Source organism: Dermacentor andersoni, chromosome 8 (assembly GCF_023375885.2).
Source record: "Dermacentor andersoni chromosome 8, qqDerAnde1_hic_scaffold, whole genome shotgun sequence".
In the NCBI taxonomy this organism is placed as follows: Eukaryota; Metazoa; Arthropoda; class Arachnida; order Ixodida; family Ixodidae; genus Dermacentor; species Dermacentor andersoni.
Genome location: NC_092821.1, coordinates 110,154,960 through 110,180,074, shown reverse-complemented (window position 1 = coordinate 110,180,074; position 25,115 = coordinate 110,154,960). Strand labels below are relative to the sequence as shown.

General features: G+C 48.5%; 1 protein-coding gene across 1 annotated transcript in view; it reads right to left on the bottom strand.

Moving 5' to 3' along the window:
- LOC126529219 (fatty acid synthase-like) overlaps positions 1 to 20,210 on the bottom strand; it is a 58,785-nt gene extending 38,575 nt beyond the window's left edge. Inside the window, exon 1 of the mRNA XM_050176816.3 lies at positions 18,551 to 20,210. The gene's annotated coding sequence lies outside the window, so the exon portion shown is untranslated. The remainder of the gene's footprint in view (positions 1 to 18,550) is intronic.
- Between the last annotated feature and the right edge of the window lie 4,905 nt (positions 20,211 to 25,115).

Sequence of the window (25,115 nt, the reverse complement as noted above, 5' to 3'; positions counted from 1 at the left end):
AAAAAAAACTCCCAGACTTATCTTATCCGTTCGCACATCTCGTGGCAACGCAGTACTTGACGCGGGGCGTTAATTAGAAAGCGAGCGCCAAGAGGGTTAATTACGGGCCTCCCGTACACGTACCGGCTGATCGCGAGAACCCACGCACTGGAGGAATCTGGCATCGATCCAGCGTGGACCCACACTTCCTCCTCGATGCGGATCGAAGAAGAGCGACATTTGTTGCATCGTGCGCAGTTGTTCGTGTCGTCGAATTACTTGCAGCGACGATAATTATCGTCGCGATTGTCGAGACTGGATCTTTTTTTTTTTTTAATCCGATCGGCTGATATGGGCGCCCGCCAGACTCGGGTCAGGCCCGGTTTGCGTCACTTCGGACTGGCCCGTAATTTGGACGCTCTCGTCTATACCACGTTCCGGTACGGGAAATGCAAATTTTTCTTTCAGGTATTCGCGCCGCTGCGCGGTTAAAAAAAAATTTGCGCACCGAGTCTTCGCTGTAGATGCATTATTATCGCTTGCAAACCCATACCGGCTGTTTCTACGAAGACTGGAGGTAGTACTCAGAAGTGGCCGTTTTCACATAAAATGGCGGTTCCCTCCGTCAGTGGCGGCGACCTATTACACTATTACCGCTGCAACAGTATATTTGCCGCGCGCCGTCTGGTTGAACTCTCACGCCACGAGATGGCGCCAGCAGCGCGGCAGCTCGCGTCTGCGTCACAGGTGCACGCATGGGCATTCCGCGAAAGGGTAAAACGTGCACCTACGAGCTACAAATACTTGCGTTAATTTACGAAACGACGCGTGTACCTGGTCGTAGTCGATCGAAAACGCCTGCGGTCTTTACCGCTATGCCGCACGCGCCAGAACAAGAAGAAGAAAAAATAACAAAATTACCGCCGCGGTTGTTTGCTTGAGGTCGAAAGAACGCGGAAAAAGAAAGAAATCGAGGCAGCCACTCCCTCCACCCTCAAGCACCCACCCAAACCCACCGACCCAACGAATCAAAGCAGCTACCGGACAAAATGCGCATGCTTGAATGCACTCAATGTATAGAACATGCCACGCGTACTACTTCTTTATATTCTTTTTTTCTGTGTCATTTGCAAACCTGAGCACCGAGGTCACACTTCGCTACCCGACAACACGGGAACACGTGCATTCTGGCCAAGAGTCAGAGCGGCAGTCTGGGAGGACCTGGTTCTTTCGTGTGGCTTTGAGGAAAAATACCGAAATTATATATATATATATATATATATATATATATATATATATATATATATATATATATATATATATATATATATATATATATATTGAAGGCAGTTGCACGTGTGCATTGTTCGTGTCCGAGTTGGTGAAAGCGAAGGCGTACCGTCGTAGTTTTTAGCAAAGGCTAAAACGCCTGGAACTCAGCGGTACGATTTCCGTATAAGGAGCAAAAAGAAAAAAAAGGAAAAGCACTTCTTGGAGCCAGCCTCGATGACGCTGCAAATTTCTCGCACACTCGTTCACGTAGAAACGCAAAAGAACGCTTCGAGACGAGCGAATCGAAAAAATAAAAAAATAGCCGCAGCGCGCGTTGGTGAGCGGTGACTTGCAAGAAATTTTTCGCTCGTCACGAAAGGCGCCGATGCTGTTAACACACTTGGATCCAGGTGATGACGCTGCGTACTGTGATTAAACGCTTCAGCGTGTGGGTTAACAATATTTTATTTAAATAATGTATTTACAATTCTGCAGAACACGACCTCGCAGGGCAACGCGCATAACAGCAGAGAGGTGATTTGAAGTTGCTAAATTTAACCGCACTATAACTACACTCTTAAGCAAATGTACAACCCTTTGGGGCTTATCTTTCCACACAACGATAATCGCCATCTGTCTTGCGTTTCCTTCCTTGAAAACGCTGCACTCGCTACTTTCCCGTCGAGAATGCTCTGTCATGCTGATAACGGGCATGCCGTTCGTGACTTGGAAGTATCGAGCACACCGCGTTAAAGAAAGGGAATGCGGACAAGACAGATGACGAGTATCGTCGTGTGGCAAGATACGACCCCAAAGGGCGTAATTTTGCTGAGGAGTATACTGGCGCAAATTTTAGCGCAATTGTGTGTGCGTTTTGCTTTTGCCCCCCCCCATCTTGCAAACGCACGTGAAACCAGTAAGGCTAAGCGTGTGCGCGCATTGTTACTGCGAATCGTTGCACTTATTACGCAACATTTAGTTAGATAGGACCAACTTGCGATGTCAAGGAGTCGCCCAAAAATCCAGAAGGACGACGTTCGGGGGAAATATAATGCGCGCGTTTTTGCCCATCAATTCCACTGCCGTCTGAAGCGGCACGCTTGCAGCTTCTGTAGACACTATACACCACTACACATATGATTTCCCTCGCGTAAATGTCGGTAGGAAACTCTGCGCATGATCGCACAACCTTTTCTTTCTCTTTTTTTTTTTCAGTGAAGCAGAAAAGTGAAGAGCAAACAATTTCATTACGCGCGCAGTTTGAGGAAGTGAGTTGAAAGGCGAACGTAGCTATATATTTTATCCTACGCGTGACGGCTAAAAAAAAAGAAAGGAAATGAAAAGAAGAATTAGCTGGCGCTTTCAATTGCGGTCGCTACAGCTGTAGCCCGCGCTACATGGTGACGAGGTGTCGAAGAGGTCCGTCGACGTCAGCTCGAGATAAAAACGCCGCAGTTTCTGTATACAAAAAGAAAGAAAAGAAAGAAGAAGAAAGAAAAAAGCAAAGAAAAACGCCTGCGCGCTACGTGTCATCTGCTAGAGTCCGCATTGCTACTGATGTCGCGAAATTCTGCCGATTATCCGAGAACATCTGGCACGTGATCTGCTGTCTACCATCTGCGTCGTTTTAACACCGCTGAATACAGAGGCTGAGTGCACACATATAAAAGTCGACGCCGCAAGCCACAAGAAAATAAAAAAAAATACTTCAAGTTTTCTTCTTTTATCGGTTTTATTTCATTTCTTTCATTGTTATTGCTTTCGTTTATTTCATCGCCATATGTGATCGACTGCGACGAAACGCGCCGATCTCTTGAGCATACATATTTGCGCGCGTCCATTCCTGTCATCAGTCATAGTGATCGTTCTGTAACACCCCCCCCCCCCCCCCCCCCCGCATTTTAATCTTCTTCCAAGCGTGGACTATATGGTCAAGTGGGACTGAACACGGGCCAGTCTACAAGAATTCCCTTTTCCTTTCTCTATCCTATTCTACTCAATTTCTATTCTGTTCCCTATTATGTTCCTACCTCGATCGTAGGCTGATCTCGGTTGTTATACGGGTGGAACGTCGCGCGGACCACCGACAGAGCGCAAAACAAGAATAGCTCCGTCATGGGATAGAATCGCTGCATTTTCTCGGGCCTATATTTTCTTTTCGAGCGTTTTTTTTTCCTTATTGCTTTTCTCTCTATGTATTATACATACGTCCATTCATTTATCCATTTATCCCATAGTATTGTATCTATCCGTCGTCTCGTATCCATCCATCGCATCCTTCTATCTATCCATCTATATATCTCACAAAAATCCAAACGCGACAGCGTGCACTGTCTACTGCGAGAAATTTACTTTTAGAAATCCTAACACGGAAGCGTAATGCGGTGCTTCCGCGTTAATAGCCGCGTAATGACTTGCAAAAAAGAAAAAGAAGAGAAAAAGAAGGAAAAAAACATGATAACGCATGCTAAAGCTGCAGCGGTGACCAGTCACGTTGCCTATGCGACTGCTGAGTAGTCAAACGCAGTCAGTCTCCATGAACGGTCTATATCCAACGGGGAGACTGCAGCATGTACAGACCATTCAGCAGTCTCAGTGTGACCAATTGGGCCCGCCGTTGCCTCTCCTCGAACGACCCCACGGCTAGACACACGTACAAACCTTTTCGCTATACAAGCTTCGAATTATTAAACATTAAGTCGCACGAATTGAAATGAACGTATAGTCGCCGCGCCTGTATAAATTGGTCGAGAAAGGCTCAGGCCACGCATCGACATTTGACGTTCGCGCGTCTACGCGCATAGTGGCAGGCTCACGCCGTTGTATGTCCCGAGGCAGGTTCCGACGGTTACCGCGCGTGGCGCTGTACTCGCGTTTGTCTTTTCTTTTTTTTTTTTTTCCCGACTGGGCTGTATTATACGTGACTCCTAGAGTGCACATTCGCTCCCCACACTCGCTTGCTTTCTTGTTTAATTGCTTGCCTTTCTTTCTTTTTCTTTCTGCGTGCTGCCGGGACTTTCCACATACCGCAGACACGCAGCACATAACGGCTCGAATAGCAACCCTGCGGGGTGGTTGCAACGGGAGTTGGTATCGACGTGACCTTGAAACCGTGGAAAAATAAAATGCCGAGAAGACAGAAAAAAAAAGGAAGGAAAGTTGATGCAAGACCGGGTTTCTCTGTCTATTCTATAAATCGTCTTGCGCAGGGCCGGCGAAAGCTGCCCAATGGCTTTACGTTGGGCAGGCCTGAAGCTTGTAAACTTGTACGTTCGAGTGACGCTTGAAACTTCGACAAAAATAACGGAGAGGAAGAAAGGTGGTTAAAAGGGGTGGCTAGCGTGCTTCCTCCAGGTAGCTCGTTTCAAAGTGTCCCGCTGTAGAAGCCTACAGAAGAAGCAGGCAGACCATGACGCGAATTTTCAAAGATTCGTCAGCGTTCATTTGAGCGTTCGTAGTTTCTCGCTTTATATGTAACATTAACTTGTGTGCCGTAGAAGAATACCACGTACAAGCGAAGGAATTCGCTCCTTCTAAAACCGTATGTCGTAAAACCATTAGAGCACTTCGAATTCGAAAGACGATCACTGTAAAGTGTTTCTTTTTCTTTTCTTTAAGGCTTCGCATTGAGCCCGAAGCGTCAATCCGCTGACCGCGTCTGGCTTTTCATGGGGTTTTTATGGAGTTTCCAGTCTACCTTCATTTTTATTTTTTCGAGGTATAGGTACAGTGTTATTTGCAAAAGAACAATACTGCTGGGCCAATAACCGTAGGCTTGTCTTCTATAACGCGCATACCATTATCCGTGTCATTGGGTATGCGTTTGTTGTTGTTCTTTTATGCGGCGGCTTCAGTGAAAGGTGCTAGTCATTTGGACTAGTTATGGAGGAACGCTAACCCCAAAGCAACGCGTACACTCTAGAAATGTCGGCACTCTTAACTTCAAGGCTATAAAAAAAATTACTGCACACGACTGAGAGTTCAAACTACACGCTCGATTAGAGAAGCTCTGGTTGAAAACTGCGCGTTAAGTTTGGCCACCTGGCGCGCACCGAAACATCCGACACGGGTGTCCCACACAGACCCGCTAATAAAGCTCATTTCATTGTACCATTTCGCGCCTGTCGCTGCTATCATAATGTTTGCTTGCCGCAAAAAAAAATAGCGAAGAAAAATGTTACGAAGAAATAAGATTTCATCATCGATTAGGTCTTACTCCTATAGGTTGTCATCCATGCGACAAAGCACCCTTTATGCACCCGTAAGGGTGTTACGTCTACACTGTTTATTCCCAATTAGCTCGTTCTGCTGTTGCCATACATGGCAAACTCCCTAGGGTTCTGATAGGCCCTTCAGTATGTGCGTCTGTGTGTGTGTGGGGGGGGGGATATCTGATCAATTTTGATCACCTGGTGATGGATTCAATCTTTATTCGAAATGCGTCCTCCGCGGTCGGGAATCGCACCCGCGACCTTGCTCTCAGCAGCGCAATGTCACACTAAAAGAGACCGTTTTCTTTTCTCGTTCCTTTTTTTTTTCTCGTTGCCTGACGCGACCTATAGCTTTAGCTACACTGCACGCAATTGACGAGATGGTGGTGGTGGTGATAACTTTATTGCACACAGGGGAGTTGCGGACACGCAGGTCCTTGGGCCCCCGCACGGCCCCACTGCACTCAATGCAAACTTAAGCCCGTTGACCCGTGGGGCCATCTTTCTTAATTTGAAAAGAGAAAAAAAAAATACCCTCTTTCCCCGCGGTATTTTTACAAATTTTTAATCGCGCAATGGCAAGACCACCTGACGGCCTTCGGGGCCACCCTCAAGATCAGACGTCAACCTTCACATTTTTTCCCGCCAACCTGTACACGCGGTTGGGAAAGCGTCGAGAAAAGAAAAAGAACATGTTGTGACAGGAACGCATCCCCCCCCCCCTTCTTGACATACACACACATCGCACAAGGATGGCGTCGAGGTACGATGATGCGTCGCGGTCTTAAAGGACGGTCAACCGATACCTTTCTTACTGTGCGAACACACTGAATTGCGGGACAAGAAATACCAGGCAGTCATTTCATTTCAAGGACTCGGGCCCAGACGAACGTAGTAGGAAAGGAAGAGGCCTAATCGAATTGTAACGAAAAACGACAGCGCAGTCTCTAATCACCGCTGCGAGAGAAAAAGAAAAATCTTCTCGTCGGGCAGTCCTCCCTCCCCGGTGTATCCGGTGTGGTTTAAATTATCCGAACTACTTCCCTCCCCGATTGCTTCTTCTAGGCTCGACGTTATACTACTGTACGCATGTGCAGTTATGTAGTATGTAGTTCGTACGTGCGGTAACATTCGAACGGGAACACGGGGCGTAACCCAAATGAGCTGCCACCGTAAATCCAAAATATATTTACAGAAAGGCAGAGAGGTCGGCCTGAGCTATTCGTTCTGGCCTGGTACTTCAACCGTTTGAAAGCAGATTTTTAGAGCAGTCCCTGATGCACCGACCGTGTGCGTGACCGTGTGCAGAGGCACGTAAAACAGAATTTCAGTCGTGGCAACAAACTCTGCCCGGTGGCGAAAATGCGTCAAAGTCGCCGTAGGAAAGCTACGAAGTGCATCACACTACGGGATACTTTCAAAGCTACGCTGCGCTTTGAATCTCGTACCGATTGTTACCTGCCCTTCTTTTCGGGTTTTATTAATTCTGTTCATCAAATAAAGATTGTCTAGTACTTTTCTTGAGGCTATATAGCAATGCTAATAAATTAAGCTGTCGCAATTTTAACGAGAACTAGCTGTTGCGCTACAGCGGTATACAGTCATCTGCATTCTTCCCTTTCGTGATATTTGTTTTCTTGTTTGTGTTGTCATAGTATTCCAAGCTATTCAAGGACAAGTGAATGTCCCCCCTTGTGTGATGCCTGCGGGTCCTTCGGCCATAAATAAACGAAATGAAACTGCAGTTTGTGCAAGAGGTGCACTTAAATATACAGGTTGTCACGGCTACCACGCACCAGGATTTAAACGTATGCAAATGCAACGCAGCTGGACAGAACCGAGGTAATGTTATTTATCGTCGCTTGCGAATGCTCCGATAATTTCTTGCATTCCGCCCAACTACGTAATTAGTCTTGAGCAATTAATTTGCTTCTCGAATATTATAATTAGATTAAAAGTGTCAATGAAAGAAATTGCAGAGCAACACGAAAAACTGCCGATACAGCTTTCTGTTCCTCGATACGTGCTACGCAAAAGTTCCTTCCGAGCGTGAAATAAGCCCGCGAGTACACGCAAAATTACACGCGCGACTGGCCGTATATTCACGAGGAGCTTGGAAAAACTCATGCTTGGAAAAAAAAAAAACTGTGCGTGCTGTGATACCGTGCGTGTTACAGGTATCGATGCGTCATTTCATGACTTTTTTTTTTTTTTCATTCTGGAGTACGTCTAGGAAAACCCATGTGGCATCCACCAAAGAATCTCTCTCTCTCTCTCTTTCTCTCTCTCTCTCTCTCTCTCTCGAATAACAGCGCCACGCACGTATACCGGTCCTCGCTGCTTAAAAAAAAACATGTCAAAGACTGCAGGCAACGGAAGGTCCCCGATTTTGATGCAAGCACCGGACGCCATCGTTATGTCGTCCGCGCTTGATTCACGGCATACATAAGCTGAAGAGCCGTGCTTTTTCTTTTTTTCTTTCTTTCTTCGCGTAGTAAAGGAAAGATGAAGACTTGGAAGATCGATCAACGAGATTCCTCTCCAGTGCTTGTGTACTGTACTCTGCTCACGGACGGCCCACCGTGTACGACTCTTTCCTGTATAGAAAAATCAAAAACGCATTAATTCGCAGTCGTGATAGGAATATAACCCCGTCGACGTCCGAGTTTCCTACAGGCGACTGCACATAATTCAGCATCATTGCCGTACCGACTTGGAGCCGTTTCAAAGAGTAGCGGTATAACAGCTTGGACACGGGTCCAGAAAAAAAGAGAGAGAGAGAGAAAATAACAGCATTGGCGGACGGGTAGACACATTCTGCAGGGCTAGCAGTGGGTCCAGTATAGGCTGGAAAAAAATGCTGCTACGTTGCGTACTGGAGTCGTAAACGCCTACACTTCTGGCAAAGGAGGGAGGGAAAGGGGGCTCGCGATATTTTTGAGGTCAACGTACTTAGAGAAGTCAACAGAGCTGCTACAGCCACGTCTCTTGATACGCACAGTGAAAAACAAACGGTCGAATTTCTGCCAGTACAGGCAACTAAGTGACTGGTACCACTCTGCAGAGTCAAATTTTACCGAGTGGACTCGGGCGAAACCTCGAGACTTTCTTTTTTCCTCTTTCTTTTTCGGAAAAGAGACCTCCGAGGTACACCCGAAAACGCATCAAATTCAAAAGGACAGAGCATGGCGTGGCGATAAGCGAGTCCTTTAAATAGTAATAATAATAATAAAAAAAGAAACGTCAGCTTCCGTCACAAACAACCGCGTCAAAGCAGAATCATCACAAGGGCGCTAGACGATAAGGGAGGCTGAAATCCCTGCCATATAAAAAAACGCTTGCCCCCACCCCCGGAATTCGACCCCACCCCCCTTTCGGCGAGCGGCAACGTTCTCCAAGCGTTCCGCGACATACAGGTGACGTTTTCCTCAGTCATTTCGCTAAATGAATACCCACCTTGCACGCTGTTCCTAATCGCGCGCGCACTCCCTGAGCGTTTACGACTAGAACACGTGCACGAGCGACAAAACGCGGCAGCAAGGAAAAATAAAGTAAGAGCTCGAACACACCGTGTAAAAGAGGTCATTAGCGAGGGAGTGGGCTGCGCCCTCATTCAATGGTGCGTACAAATTGGCAAGCACACCACAGTAATCAGTAGTAAGTCCACCTGGAGTGGCCCGGGCAGTTGCGTGCAGCGACTATGTACAGCCGCTCCTCTCAACAAGGTCTGCTAGGAACGTTAACTTGAACTGCGTCAGTAAGTAACGTTTCTACGATAACAAAACGGCCACTGTTGCACCGTAAACGGAGGTTTGATATATGCCAGAAAAGAGACGCAACGGCAACAGATAGGTGACGAGGCCGCGTGCAATTATCCTCACTAATATATATATATATATATATATATATATATATATATATATATATATATATATATATATATAACGCCACGAATTTGGACAGTGCCTGGTCGTGTAGGTATTCAGACTAAATATGGCAAGATCGCATAACCTTCCTTTTTATTTTCCAGATTGCCCCACATACAAGATTGTAAATACTGATGCAAATCAGTGACGTCACACTTACGTATCGGCAATTCGTGTTCCGAACCTACTTATTAAAAAAAAAAAGTGTGCACGCGCGCGCGTGTATGTGTAAAGGGGTGGGGATGCGGCTGGCCTTGACATCCTGCGCTAGCAATCGACTCTTTGCCACTAAATGAATTAAAGCGATTGCGAAGCCATGCTTTCCGGTCTTGAACGAATGGTTAGCGTTGCCTTTTAGTGTCGCGCTGCCATTTAGTGTCACTTGAACGCGAGTATACGACGACACCGTAGGCGTGTACGTAACCAAGCGCGTAGCTGTCGGCTCGCGAACAGGGCAAGATTGAAACAAACTGTCATGCCACAAGCTGCGTTCTGTCGACGCGTCACAATTCAGGGTCACAGAACTTCCTCTCTACAAAACTGTGCAGCTATGTTCTAGCTACGAAGCGTGAAAGGCAAGCCTGTCACCAGCGTACGCAACAAAAAAGAAAGGAAACGAAGCCGCGTTTCGCTTAGCGCTTATCCTGGAAATTTGCTATACGTTACCAGTAGCGCACTCGTTTGCAGCGTCGTCTGCTTTCATTCCTGATTAGCAGACGACGCAGACACGCTCGGTTTCTTGTTTGAGTGACAGACGCCGTACAGCTGCAACTTCTGCAACACAGTGTAACGCCGCGTAACTCCGTCTCTCATTTCCCGTCGCGCAATTCACCCTGCCAATTTCTACTGCACATCAGTTCTGCTCTACAGCCGTTAAAAAAAGCAGACGCAACTACGCGTCTTACAACACCGGAGCAGACGACGCCGTGGGGAAATTATGGCGAACGATGTGAAAAAAAAACCAAAAATAACGCTTCAAATTGACACGTTCTCTCTCCCAGTTGGTATTAAGCGAACTGCTCAGCACGGTTTTAATTAAGCGTAAACTTTACAATGCGCGCCTTACAACGCCGTCTGCTTTCCCTCCTCGGGAGCAGACGACGACGCGAGCGCATACAGACATTGGAGAGTTTTAGTTTAGGAGATGCAAGCGGCTTGCTTACGCAAGAACTAGGGGCGACGGTACTGCGCATGCGCAGACCGGGACGTAGATGTCTGCGCATGCGCTGTACCGTGGCCCCTAGTTCTTGCGTACGCGAGCCGCTTGCGTCCCCTAAACTATAAAACTCCCTATTGCGGACAAACGGTGTAGCGGTTGCCATAGACCTCAGACTTTGCCCAGGCGGCGCTGCGGAAAAACCCGTCACCAGCGCCCCCATCGCAGACTTGGCGCGAACTGAGTAGTGCAAAAAGAGCTGTCCACAAGCGAAGGTGCATAGGCCACAATGGACCCTCCGCTTTCGGTTGTGTTGAGGCACGGTTTTCTAAAAATCAAGGACCTGGAAAGGTTCTGCCGCCCATCCCCACTTCGGAAAGGGAGGAAGCTCAGCAGGACGAAGTACGTGTACAATATAAAAGTCTCAGCTAGGTGTTATTTCGGTGTGCTGCAGCTCGCAAGTACAGAGAGCATCAGGTTTGTTGATAGGCATATGAGTATAAACATCTAAGCACTTCAAATTGGTTCATATTGAAAATGTCCTGAACACAAGACTTATGTATCTCCTATATATTTATGCATGTTATTATCGTAATGTTTTTTCTCGCAATTATTTACAGATAGTAAATCCTTCCATAGCCTTTTTCAGGGCAGCAAGCAGAAAACGCTTTCCAAGGCAGCAAACAGTGTGCGATTATAACGAAAGTAAGCTTCCTACAGTGCCTACGCGCCGCATCTTTCCCGCAAAACTACGCAGACGCTTCGAGCAACAAGCGCGCACAAATAAATGTAAATAAACGCGACATTTTTTACTTTACACACGTGCGTTACTTCGCAATTATTCATCCAGTGCTCCTACAGCAACTTTATTACTCACATTTGAAAAAACGCAGTCGAGCAGGCTCAGCACATTGCCAAACGTGCTTGTTGTATCGGCGCAGGACATACAAAATACCGAAAGTAGAAATGAGCTCGCAATACAACGATGCTCTAGAACAGGATTTTGAATTCATGAACGAACCAAAATGTTTGCTTAAACTGACAAATCTTTCCGTTCCACTTGTTGAGTCAAGCGGAGGCGGACGTCTGTTAACAGATGGAAATATCAATCGCACATACGCAGGATGGTTCGCAACCTTGTTTTTCTCTGTTGCCAACGAAGTGGCGGCTGCAGATTCTTGAGTTTTCGCTTGGTTACCACGGTTCTCCGTCAGGGCTACGCAACATAATTACAGCAGAACAAAACTGTCGCACTTTCTCATGCGAGCCGCTGTGTTGCGGGGAATGCAAGTAATTCGATTACCCAACAGGTTGAACGGCCCGTATCCAGCGCTCTCGCATTTCCCCTTCATACGATCGCGACGGAAATCGGTAAAACTGAACGTTGTCATTCAGTCCTTCACGTTCATGGCAATTTACAACACAACCGTAGCGTCGATTGCGGCGTTTCTTCGTAGCGCGCGGAGCTATCGCGGTTGCCGTCGTTTCCGCCATCAGTCTGAAGAGTGAGCCAGCAAGCGCTTAATGGCAGTTCGGCGGCACGTCCGACTAGCGTAGAAATTCATAGCTCTCTGTCTGGGTGTTAAATGCGCAAAACACTCGCAATATGGACCAAAATGTAGTTAAATCGTTGTTTCGCAGTCGCTATATAGCTACATAGGCAACTTAGCAGGGGAGTCGGGCTTCGCACTACCCAATTACTGCTTCTCCGCACCGGCAGGTGGCGCTACGCGTCTCGCAAAACTCCAGTCTGACGTCTATACTACTACGTCCGTCCTGGTTCGCGCAGAGCGATTCTTACTTTCGCATTAGTATACACCGCTTTGGAGAAACAGTGCGAAAGCGACTGATTACGCGCCACTTTTCACTCATTTTTCTTTCCGTCCGCGCTATATACGTACTGACCTTTGTCACTTGAGCTTAAAGCTCGCGCGAAGCTTGCAAAGGCTCGCGGCAGGTGCATGGGGACTCAGTGCAGACCGTCGCGACAGCCCTTTGCGGTCATCGATCAACCCCACGAGTCGTATGCACCGAGAAAAGCAGGCCACGTGCCTCGAAGATCCCAAAGACGTTTTTTAGGGTGGCTATAATGGTGTATATAATGACGTGTAAGCGACGTCTGGAGTGCAGATCCGACAGCGTTCCAAGACAAATGCAACGAGAGATTCCGTGCTAGAGCTATATGCATGCTTCGGCGGACGACATAACAAGCGCTATACTTTGATTCTATTCATTTTTTTTTTTTTGTACAAATAAAAATCGGAAATGCGAGAGATTATCCATGTGAAAGGGTCACAAAGTGAGCAAATGAAGAAACGTGGATAATATGCACTAGACAAACCAGTCATCAAACATTGACGAAGGTATATATAAATGTCTGCCGGTTCCAGCGTAGTTGAACAGGCACTTGTAGGTTGAGGACCCACGTACGAAAAAAACGACGCCTTATTTCCAACTTTTCGGCAGGGGTCCGGCATATATATATATATAAAATAAGAAGCAAATATACAATGAAACCAAGGACAGCATAGGGAAAATTATCTGCAGTTCTTAAATGAATTAAAGAAATTATATATAAATGATAATGGAAGGACATGAAAAAACAACCTGATGCACATATATACATACACCATTTATGGCTATGCGTTCATGCAAAGACAAGCTGTATGTACTTGTAAACAAACAGGCGCTGCACAGCCAAAAACAGACGACTGTGTCACTACTTCACTGTACGCCGCTTCAAAAGATATTAGCAAACTACCTAAAGCTTTTGTAAACTTGCTTGTTGAGAAAGTTCAGAAAGTTAGCAAAGTGCGTGATTTTTTTTTTTTTCGCACATGAGATGTGAAGGCTGCGCCACCAAACGTTCGTGACGTCACGCCCTGTAGCTTGTCCACAGCGATTACTGTGGACAGCTTCCGTGGACATAAGTCTGTTCGGAGATCGTCTGCAAGCACGGTAGGCGGATGGAAAACCTGCGACCGCTTCGCGCAGGGCAGTCGTACATTCCCGGCGTTTTCCTTCTTTCTTTTCCTACCTCAGGAAGTGGCAAGCTCGGTGTTACGAAAACGCAGTCTTGAATTCCAGATCACAAGAAAATGCATGTTTACATCTTCGAGTGAAGCAACGCCCGACGGTGTCGCCGCAAGTCACGGCTCACATGCGCGACCCGAAACGACCATGACAGCAACCTTACCGTCCAACGCAAGCAGACGACAGCGCATGCGAGGACGAAGCAGACGACACGATAACGTCGAACAGTGTTCACTGTCAATCTTAACTTATATAGCCTCGGGTGGCACAAGGGAACGAACACACCCGTTGCAGCAGCGACAAAATGTTTCCTCGTTGGAGGTTTGCCCGCCCTGGAAAATACAGGCTCAGGTGCCCTGACGACCGAACCGTTTCGTCTCGCGCTAGCGTGCTTTCTCTCCCTCTCTTTCTAACTTGCCGCGCGAATTACTCTCATTTCACGGAGATAGCGTAGAGATGGAGGGGGAGTTATAACTTGCTACGCTTAACTTTTTCCCCGTGTGATGGCGTGCCTTTCAATCGAACTCCCCCTAGTTCAGACGTCACACGAACACGCGAGACCACCGCGCCACGCACATCACACCACGACCAGCGCTTGTGACGTGCGTACAAAGGTAATTACCGCGTGTTCGACCCTGAACTGCCCTCGACTCATCTCTCGGACATATTCCTTTTAAGAGCCGACGCATGTTTGAGTGCGTTTCGATCTGCTTCGGAAGATAAATTTAGCCTCAAAAGAAAACGCAACATGGAGAAGGGGGGGCTTTCCCCGTGGTAATTTTATTTTTTCTTTCGATTATCACTTCTGAGGGGAAATTTTTCGAAGCGATGACGTCTTTCGAGAGGCACCGTTAATAAACGTTCGCCTGGTTACTGAACCATGCTGCGAGGTACGATAACCACGCTTTCGAAATGAAGTAGGGGTGAGGCACACATTCCTCGTACTACGAAGGTGAAAGCGAACTCTCGTCGAATACCGCCGACCCGCGTAAAGAAAGATACGAGAGAGGCCGCGCGCGGCATCGTCTTTTCGTCTGCAACAGCGTGCATGCATGCCAGCAGACGACGAAAACCTGCAGCGACAGACGAAAGTGGTTCTGGAGCTGCTGAGTGATGCGTGTATATAGTAGACGAAAAACTGCAGAAACGTTTCTCTGGATACAATAATGTTGGGCTCTACGTGAAGCGCATGTAGAATTTCGTGAGAATGCCAACGTGCGCAGTCCGCTGCGCGCTGATGACGAGGGCTCCGTACTTAAAAACATGACGAGGAACACATGCCAGACTCATTTCCTCCCCTTTGTTTCGTCCAGGGACCACAGGGTGACAACTTACGTCACAAAAGGCTCACGTGGACGAAAGCTGCAGGAAGGCGTTCCTGCATAATGAGCGCTCTGCCAGCTGTTAAGTCCTTGTATCGCGTCGCCCACATAAGATGCAATGGTTTTATTTGCTGTCATTGTAGCTGCTGCTCTTTGCGTTTATGAGTTCTCACAAATCCGCGAGCAATTCAAGCCAGAGGGCGCAACATTAGTGTCGTCTGCTTTTAGGTTTTTCACTGTTCTCGTTGAAGCAGATGACGCTGAGCAGACGTCATTCGCACACTGATATCCCGGAAACTGAAGCAGCTGAGGGCACCGGATGTAGTTATCAGTGACGGAATCAGAATGAATAGTGTATCACTGTAACCTGACGACAAAACAACGCCTCGCCAAATGCTCCAATGGTATAAAGAACTGTCATTAAGGATCATTGCCATACCAGTGCTGTGAGGGTTCACCAAATTACTGAACGCGCACGAACTCTAGTGCTAAACACGCTGCGGTGTTCAGCAAAGACGCGTTTTCCCCGTGTTGACAATGCGCATCAGTAAGTAAAGGGCTTTGCCTGAGATTCTGAAAGTAGCATCAAGCGTCTACAACCGGGTACCTCAATTAGCTTCCAAAGCGTCTGACGCAATGAGTAGCACTAAATTATACAAGGCTGGTGACATATGCTCAAACTCAAGATCCTTCCTGGAGAAAAGAAAAGTAAAAATCCTGGCTACAACGTAAGAAGAACGGTGCGATATAAACAGAACAGGCCACATTAGCACCCTACTGCATAAAAACAGAAGGAACGAACAACATCTGCGTTAGCTCCTCAGTGCGTTAATTCGGTCGCGGAGGTTCTGGCGGGAGTAATTGTTCTTTCTGGACAATTACTTCTTTGTTTTGGAAAAGCGGGAGGGATGGAGGAGAGAGGTCTGTGTATACGCAAACTCCATGACTACGAATGTCGGGCAAGCGCCTTCAACTCCGTTGACCCTGAAAGCTCGGTGAACACGCGTGCGGCCCCGTTTCCTTGACGCGTCGTCCGCTCGCGGTCGTGAGTTGTCTGCAGTGGGTGAAAAATCGTGTGCTTTGTGTGCGCATCGTCTGCTACTTTACGAGCACCGGGTAGGGACGCACAACCGCTTTCAGCTTAGTATATATATATACATATATATATCGTAACCTCTTCCGTCCTATTCATCTCCACTACGTTCGCGGGCAGGCCTACATAAGATGAAGGCCTGTGTGAACTAATTTTTGTTCCCAGAGAGACTATGCTTGCAGGAAGAACGCGAATTGAAACGCGCGAACTTGCACGTTAACCTGTAGTGTGAACGGGTTTGTCATATGATGTGTACCTGCAATCGGTCTGCTGCGAGTGCGCCACATCTTCAGTGGAAACAGTAAAGAATGCACCGCTTTCATCTACACATAGGTTCGGTCAGGTCCAGCATGAAAGCCACAAATTCGTGTGCTTGAGGAAAAGCAAAGCAAAATATACGCGCCCGGAAGGTTTTTTTTATCCTCTCGCGATGCCGCTGCTTTCCAGCTCATCCACTCCTCATTTACTTGCAACTCTAAGGAAAGAAAATTACGCCTGCCTCGCGAAAAGCACACGACAACCTACACGTTGGCTGGCTTACAGCGCGGCATAATCTTGAAGGTCCTCAGGAAAGGATAACACGAGCGAGCGCTGAAGCAGACGACTCCACAATGCTGCAGACACCGGCATCTTTTTCCCCCCTTTTTATATAGCCTTCTGCGACACGCTGTTACGCTGCGATCCAGCCTCGTATGACGTTGCCATGGCCCTACCGGCGTCCGCTCTGCCAAGGCGAAATTGCCCAATCCCAGGCACCGGTTTCGAGCACGTGACAACATGACGTGACCGGTAGGCTGATCGCGTGGAGTAGCAGACGACTTTTTTTTTCTCGGTCGCGTGTTTGAGAGAGGGCGTGCAACACGCTCTTCTTTTTTGCGTTGTTCTTGAATGCATTATCTTTTCCCAACGCTTGTAACGTGACAGGGAAGGACGCGGCTGCACGCAGCAGAAGCGTCCTAGGCAATGCAGACGACGAATCGCTGCTGCTTTGAACACGACGTTAGGCGCGCTGAAAGGACATTAACTACGAACAAACCAGAGCTAAGCTTTGAATAAAATGAGAAACGAAGCAATAAATATACTTTCCGTAAGTATTAAAACACTCAAACCTTACTTTACATGTACGGAGAGAGATTAACAGTTGTGTTGGCTGTCATAAAAGACTTATTAAGCATATGTTAATGAAAGCAGCACGGTCTGATGTATAGACAAAGTTTCTCATCACATATTAATGCGCTGCATAGAAAAGCTGTACGCCGCCGGCAACGCTTTTGATTTTCGGGAAGTATGTTTTTCCAATAAAGGCGCAATGTGTTAGGAACGTGCAATCTGAGACATCCAAGGAAATCGAGCATGCGCGATTTCAATCCCAGCAAAATGCGTCCACTGTCAAATTGCACAAGACAAGCCATGGCCGCAAGACTTTATGTAGGAGATCGAGATCAAACGAAACTAATCGCATCTGAATTGTCCTTCGCTGGAGGCATTCACTGCGTTCAGTTTAAACGTGCTCGCGTTAAGCAAGGTCTGAACAGTGCGCTTCAATGTTTTTATTTTCGTTTTTCTTTATTTGTACGTGAAAAAGAAAGTGATAAGCAGCAAGACGCCGACGCCCTGTCACGACGTTCTTCAATCACTCGTTTACAGCCTGCTCAAGCGTAATCACTTTTGCTGCTGCAGTTAAAAACCAACGTTTAGCAACTGTGCGAGCTAATGGAGTTGCACACACACGCAAAAAGAAATTAATGCGCAGCAGAAATTATAATCTTCCGCACTGCCACAACTTATCTACAAACGAAAGTCGTCTGCTCACAAGTGCTGATCGTCTGCTCGCTTTTCTTGCTGACGACAATTCAGCCTTTTTTTTTTTCTTTCTTCCCAGGTGTCGTGCTAACACTGTGTGCGTGCCACAAACAGAATTAGTTACCGGGCACGATCACATATTGCTGCCCGGTGCATCAGTGTACGCACGCCGGAAGACGCCGCTATGGCAGGCAACCTTCAGTTTGCGGCCCCCGAGGCCGGAACTACTGCAATGCGTTGCTGGCGGCGCGACCGGGTGTGGTTTAGTGAAGCGCCGGGCAGTCGATAAAGAAGCCCACGTAGCAATACAGCAGTGCGCATCGCCAGCAAGAAGCGGGATCACAGACAGGCTGCGCCTTCAAGCCGAAAGGTGCAAGCATGCGTTCGCCGACGAACGCCGAAATCGCCCGGGTTGAACTTGTATGGCTGTGCAATAGGAACATGCGGGAGCCCGCTGACCGTGGAAAAACTTCCTCCAGAGGAACCGGAGGTTAGCGGACCGCTGACAGTCTAGGTCACGAGCAAAAAAAGAAGAGAGATATTCGCGACCTGGCCCTTCCGAATCTGCAGCTCTGTCAGAAACCCCCTTTCAAGTGAACGGGCCACGTCGTGCATTGTGCTGCCGACGTCCTGTTTCATTTTGCATCTCTTACAAGCCAGATTCGGCTTCCAAGGAAAACCTAGCCTCCACTGCCATCGCCACGGAAGCGGTCGCGTGAAAAATAGCGATAATAATGAGGGAACGCTAAGCTTACCTGTGTTTTTCTTTCTCTCTTTGGATTTAATGTCGCCGGCTGGTGATGTTCCTCATAAATGCGTGAAGCGAAGCCGGGGCAATAGGTTGGCTGCTTCTCGTTGAGCTCTTGTTTCGGTGGCGGCGGCCGCTGTTAAGGTTGCAGTGTGGTTTTCTTGTAGTCGCGGTGTATTCCTGGAGGGCGACGGGCGGCTCACTCGCACCGGAGAAGTAGCGATTGAATGAATGGAAGCTGGTCTTGGCAGCCGCCGGCTGAAATACAGACGCAGCGGAGGGGGTCTGACTCCGACAGCGAGGAGGCGAAGCTGAGGGGTTTGCCGGGTTGCCTGGCTGTGCTTGCGGGTGCAGTGGGGGAGCACACGCCGGAAAACGTCGGGTGATATGGGACCACGTGAGCGCAGCCAATAGCGTCCGCAGCTCGCGCTCGCCCGAGTGTCACGTGCACCAATCACGTGACGTCGCGTCAACTATGCCGTCTGCCTGCCCCCCCTGGCGCTCGTAATATGGCGGCCTCCACGCTGTGACGCGCGCGCCTCAGACCCACCACGCCGGCCGTCTTGCAGCAGCGTTTTATCTAATCGAGCGACGGTAACGTGAGCGAAAGGCTTTCTTAACCGCGACTGTGATCCGCCACTCGAGTATGTTTTCGCGAGTCGGTGCCGCGAAAGCGCAGCTGTCGTTCAACAACCCCCTGACTACGACCACCGCCGCCGTCGCAAGCCACCACCTATTCTTTTCTTTTTCGCCGCACCTGGCCTTGGCTGCCGGGAGAGGACTTCCCAAGATGCTCCACGCACGTCATGGGATCAGCCGCTGACGTCGATCCGTGACGTAGCCGGTTGTGTTTGGGTCAGTAGACCGTTCGCCTGTGTGTCACACGAAGACGCGTTTGCGTGCCGGAAAGCCACCGTATAAGCTGCGGCGCCACAGTCGCAAACGATGGCACGTCGTTGTTGCGTGTTTGTTTCATCGGATTTTCCAATCGCGCTTTGTCCAACTGCCCAGTAAACCGTTGTTTTTTAATTAGCGTTAACTGCTGGCGAATAAGTTGAAGCACCTTCGAAGTCTTCGTTGCAAAGCGGACGTGATTTTACGTTTTTGCGCTCTATATCTCGTCGCGTCGTCTACTGTCTGGCGCGAAGGGAACGGCAGAAGATACGCTATCCGCGAGCGGTAGGAGAAATCTCTCTGCAGCTTTGGCTTGGGTTTCGCTCGAGAGATAACAGCGATCACGTAGTCGAGCCCTCATCAGCGCTTGACCGCCGTCGAGGCCTCCTAGATAGAGCGTCGGGCAATGCAATCCTTTTTTTAGCTTTCACCTCCCCATGCCATCTCAAGTGGTCCCTCACTTCTCACGGCTACAAAAAAATAAACATGAAAAAGAAACGGGAGAAACAAGTGATCGGTTCTGAATGGCGTGATGGCGTGGCAGACATCGGACGTCTGTGGACAGCGGCAACGCGTCTTTACACAGCACGGGCTTGGCGTATGTTACTACGCCAACAAGATAGCCGTTTCTTTCCTCTAGTGCAGAGAAGAATGCGTCCTGTCGTCTGTCTGCCAGCGCTGGTTGCAGGCGAATGTTTCTTCTTATTCTTCTGCTTCTCGACGTCTTGGTTCTGGTGTTCGTTTTTCCTATAAGCGGCGTATGCAACGTCGCCTGCACCGCAAATGTACAGCTTGTAGTCGTCGAAGGCAAATAAAGGAAACAAACAAAAACAGTGGTATAAACCCGCGTGACCTTCCTGCAGCGGCTGTTGTTCGGAAGAATGCTTCTCTCTCGCAGAATTCTCGGCGCTGTTTGAACGAGCGGCAATTCGCCGATGTCTGTCACGGGTTTCTGCGAGGGCGGGAATGAATCGCGAGCTTAGCGACAGGAATTTCGCGATCTTGGCTCACGCCAGAGATCACAAACGAAACGGTTCTAGCTTGCACTGTTGATTCGTGCATCTATGACGACAGTATTGCAGCTAATGAGGATGTATCTGTACTGTTCGCAAAGAAGCTTTCGAGATTTATATTTAGATTTGCGAAATTCCGCTTGCAGGCAGGCACGACTCATTCGCACGTCTGCCGCCAATAGTGCGTTTTCGCGAGTTTAGATCTGTGAATTATAATATCGCCCAGATGTGCACCCCGTGCGTTGCGAGAAGGTGGTTGTGTCAGCTGCGGGTTTTTGCTGCAGCAATTGAGCTGCTCGGAGTTTGAGATATTGTTAAAATGCGATGGTTCGTATTTATACGAAATTACTTTGTTTGTTTTTTATATGTCGATTTCTAGCAGTTATTGTAAGAAAAACGAAAACCTAAATCAAACTATGAACTTATTCCGAATGGTCCAAATAATTAGGCTCTTTCTTCTAAATTCAATAAATGTCGACGCAGTGGCAATTTGATTTACTACGAACTTATTCCGAATTGTCGAAATAATTGGGCTCTTTCTTCTAAATTCAATAAATTTCTTAAAAGTCGACGCGGTGGGGATTCGATTAAGAATAGCACTTCTGCCTTCGACGTGTGTTATAGCAAGGATTTGCGTCGAAAGCCTCTTCTTCGCAGCTTCGTGTCGCGCGAGTGCGAGAGGGCGACGGGACGTCAGTACCAAGAACGCATTTTTACCGCTACACCCTTACCCCCCCTCTCCCCCTTTATTTGCTGTTGTGAAGATACGCGCTCTGTACCACGCGTGCAGGCTAAGGCTGCGGGCTGCTATACGCAGAATCGGGGCGGGTGGAGAAGGAAGCGTTGAACCTTTCGTCCCTTTTGTTGCTCCCTATACGCCGCGGCTTCCCTCGCCGCCAAAAGAATGTGGCTGCGGCCGGTCTCTTGGAAGCGGAGAGGTGACACGTGGGGGCTTTACCTGCTCGTTCTCCTTTTTTGCCTCTACAGAGAGCGCGGGTGCGAGCGTGGTGTAAAGCTTGTCGTTGTCCACTTTGCTTGTGGCACCTTTCGCCGTGACCGTTTTGCACTCAAACAGTCCTGCAGCGTGCTCAGTATCGGCGGCACGACTTCCATGGTTTGTATGAGCTTGCCGGCGCGCTGCTCTCGGGCGAAGCGCAAAGAAATAGCCGAACGCCGAGAAACAACACCGTCGGAACACCACTCGCGAGATGGCGCGCTGTCATTGCTGCGACATGAGCTCGTGAAGCGAGCAAACCAATCCATCTCAGAGGTAAATAGAGACGCTCGCCAAAAAAAGAAGCCGCACTTACAACCAGGTCGCAAACATGTGCCAATTGGAGTTCGAAGTCATACTCCAGGCGACAGCAGAAATCGACAGCCGGCACCGCTATGGCTCCAAGATTGCCGTCTGCTAAACACGGACAGGCAGGAAGCAATGAGGACGGCGAGGGCTACATCTACAACTTTCGAAATGAAGTGCGAAGAACTACGTAAATGATCCTAAAGACATACATGTAAACATCCATTTGACCCCAGATCGCACAAGGGCACAACACTGGCAAACAAACAAAAACAAGTCGTGCCCCAAATGTGGTCATGACTCGCGCTCTTTTGACCACATGTTCTGGCTGTGCCCAGCCCTTAACGCCTCTCCGCCCATCACGAAAGAACAATGGCAGGAATCTCTCAACAGCAGCAATCTCCACATTCAACTCCAGGCTGTCCAGAGGGCCCACGACATTGCGGCGGGACTTGATCTCCCGGTCCCATCGTGGGCGGAGCCACCGACTTGATCTTCGGGAGCCTTCGGTTTTGGCTCCCCAAGATCTTAGTCCCTCAGAACTCAAGTAAAGTTCATGTCGTGTCACTGCATAGAGCCTAGTGCGAGATAAGCCGCATTCCGACCGCCAGCAGTGGGAGAACAATGATCCCCTTTTCCCGGTTGCGACCCCACCTAACTTCTCCGCACCCCTGGACCCCAAGCAGCACGTTCGGAAAGAAGAGGCTCAAGGAGGCGATCGCAACTCCCGAAGCTTTCCTACCAGAAAACCTTCCCAGGAGCCTGTCGATTGTAATACACAAAGCCAGGCCTAGCTTCGCACTGACACCCAATGTCACGGAGGGCTTACGGAATGATCGGAACGTCATCAGCGCACGTGCTGGTTCAGCCACCTGCAGTAGTTTGTTTGCGTCATCAATTCACCTTGCGCCGCCGCACGCAGCCCTTCGCGTCACGGCAGCGCTCTCGTTTGTATACTGGTCGGATCAAGTTTCATAACATCGATAAAAACACAGGGCTTCGCGGAGACGAGCAAGTGGCAGAATTCTCACGTACACGCAGACAAATCCCAAATGAAATTTCTGTGTGGCAATATTTTTCTTCTGTAATTTGCGGCTAGTAAAAAAAGTTTGCTTGCGGATATATAATGCCCCGAGGTGGGTGTACAAGCGGGCATAATGGTGTTGCATCATCCCGAGCGCCTTAAAATAGGTGCGTCTTCATGCACCGGTGCAACTTGTATACCAATTTTTTTTCCTCGAAAGGCGCGAGAAGTGGGGGGAAGGGTCCGATTTATACAAAGGTGTGACTCATTGTCCGGGAAATACGGTAATATCTACTCACGTACATTGCGACAAGTAAGCGATGAAAGCCGGAAAATATGTGGCATCGGAAACCACGGCGCAGAACGCGTCCAGACCGTCTCGTTTATCTCGCAACCTTAGCGACCCGTCGGGCCTGTTCACATTTGAAGTAAATGTGTGCAGAGCGCGATCCCGAATGCACGTATTAATAGAATGCGTTCCTAGGCAACCACTCTAAGAAAAGGCATCGCTTCAGAAGTTGTTTTAGTGGAAACTCGGCAACTGTGACAGAGGAACACACATTCACAGAGTGCATTCTGCCGTCCTAAGCCTCCCGCTTCTCAACGTACCCCGTGCATACAACACAAAACCAACGCACTCCGCTGTTTGCGTTCCAACTGTTGAATACAGTGCAGTACTGTTGGGCCGGCTGGTGCTTGTTGCCATGGCATGCCGAAAGGCACGGAAGAAGCCTTCGGTCTCAAGCGCTAAGTGACCGCGGTCTCTAACTCACCGGATTTGCGACGTACAGACTTCCGTGGCAAAGAAGGACTGCTTTGTTGTCGCGCATGGAGCTGACACGACAACAACACCTGACCTTTGTGAATTGCGACGCCTGATTGGAACGTACGTCCTCCAAACGGCTTGCAGACGACGCGTGGCCTTTTGCAGACGACAAAAGCGGTCACTTATGCAACCACACCGAGTGTGCGAACATTAACTCAGTGCATAAGGATTCCAATAGCCTAGAGTACACCTTTATGGATAGCATTTTTAGACATTAAGGGAGATTACAACAACGCACACAAGGAATTGACGACGCGAGGGCATTGACGACGATTTTGTGGAGCTGCTCAGGCATACATACAGGGACAAAAGGGTGAAAATTGTTTGGAAAGGCCGAAAATGTGATGAAGAGTTGAAAATTCGCAAAGGACTGAAGCAAAAATGTCTTCTGTCTCCATTGTTGTTTACGCTTTATGTTAAGGGCATAGAAAGACGACTGGAAAGCAGTGAATTAGGGTTTGGTTCATCCGACATCCGTAATGGGCGAAGGGTGCAAACAGAAGTTCTTTAGGCTGATTTATGCGGACGACATAGTGCTGGGATTCAAAGCGGGTGGAAGCATTAACCGATCAGCAGTCGAGATAAGCAAGATACGCTTAGAATATTGTTAAAAAGAAAAGCATGGAGGAAATTGGTAGAACCGGAGTTATTGCAAGTGTATGTAACGGTACAGTATTGTGATGGCAAGGTTATAAATACGAAAGTTAGCATCGAGATCAGATAGGCGAAATGCCAGATGGTGATACATGTAGCAAAACCTGAATAAATAGAGCAGGTTAGGGGACCATTTGGCCCCACTCCGTTTCAGAGGGGATGCCAATAAGCGTAACAATCAATATATTCGTCCCGAATTTCTCCCCGCTGCCTACCGTATTTACTCGATTCTAAGCACCCCCTTTTTTTCACGATCGCGATGCCGAAAGTGAGGGGGCTTGCTTAGATTCGAAAAATCTAGAATGACACCCCCCTCCCTCTTTTCTCTGCGACATCACGACGAGATGGGTGCGAGAAATAATAATTTATTTTGCAAGCATTCAAAAGAAAAATTGGTGCAGACAGTGAACCCAGCGCTTCTGTAGGATGCTCAGTCAATTCCACTGCCACTCGAGTTCGTCGCACCGCTTGAACCGCTGCTCTCGGTATCCCGCAGCAGGCCGTCTTCCGTTCCGTCGAAGTTGTTTGTGATCGTGCACTTCTTAAATGATTTGACCACCACGTCCGTTTTGACCCTCTTCCACGCGTCCGAAATCCACTTTGCGATGGTTGATGGGGACGCTTTCTGCAGCTTTCCCGTCGGCGTCTTCTTCCGGTCAGGATTTCGCACCCACTCTTCGTACTCCTGTCGGAGATTGGCTTTGAAGGGCTTGTTGACTGAAACGTCGAGGGGTTGCAGCACTGGCATCATGCCACCCGGAATCACAACCACGTCGCTATTGATGTTCCGAAGTTTAGTCTAAATTTACCTCCGGGGTCAGACGGCCTCGAAACCCGTACAACAGAAGCATCGACCGCGTG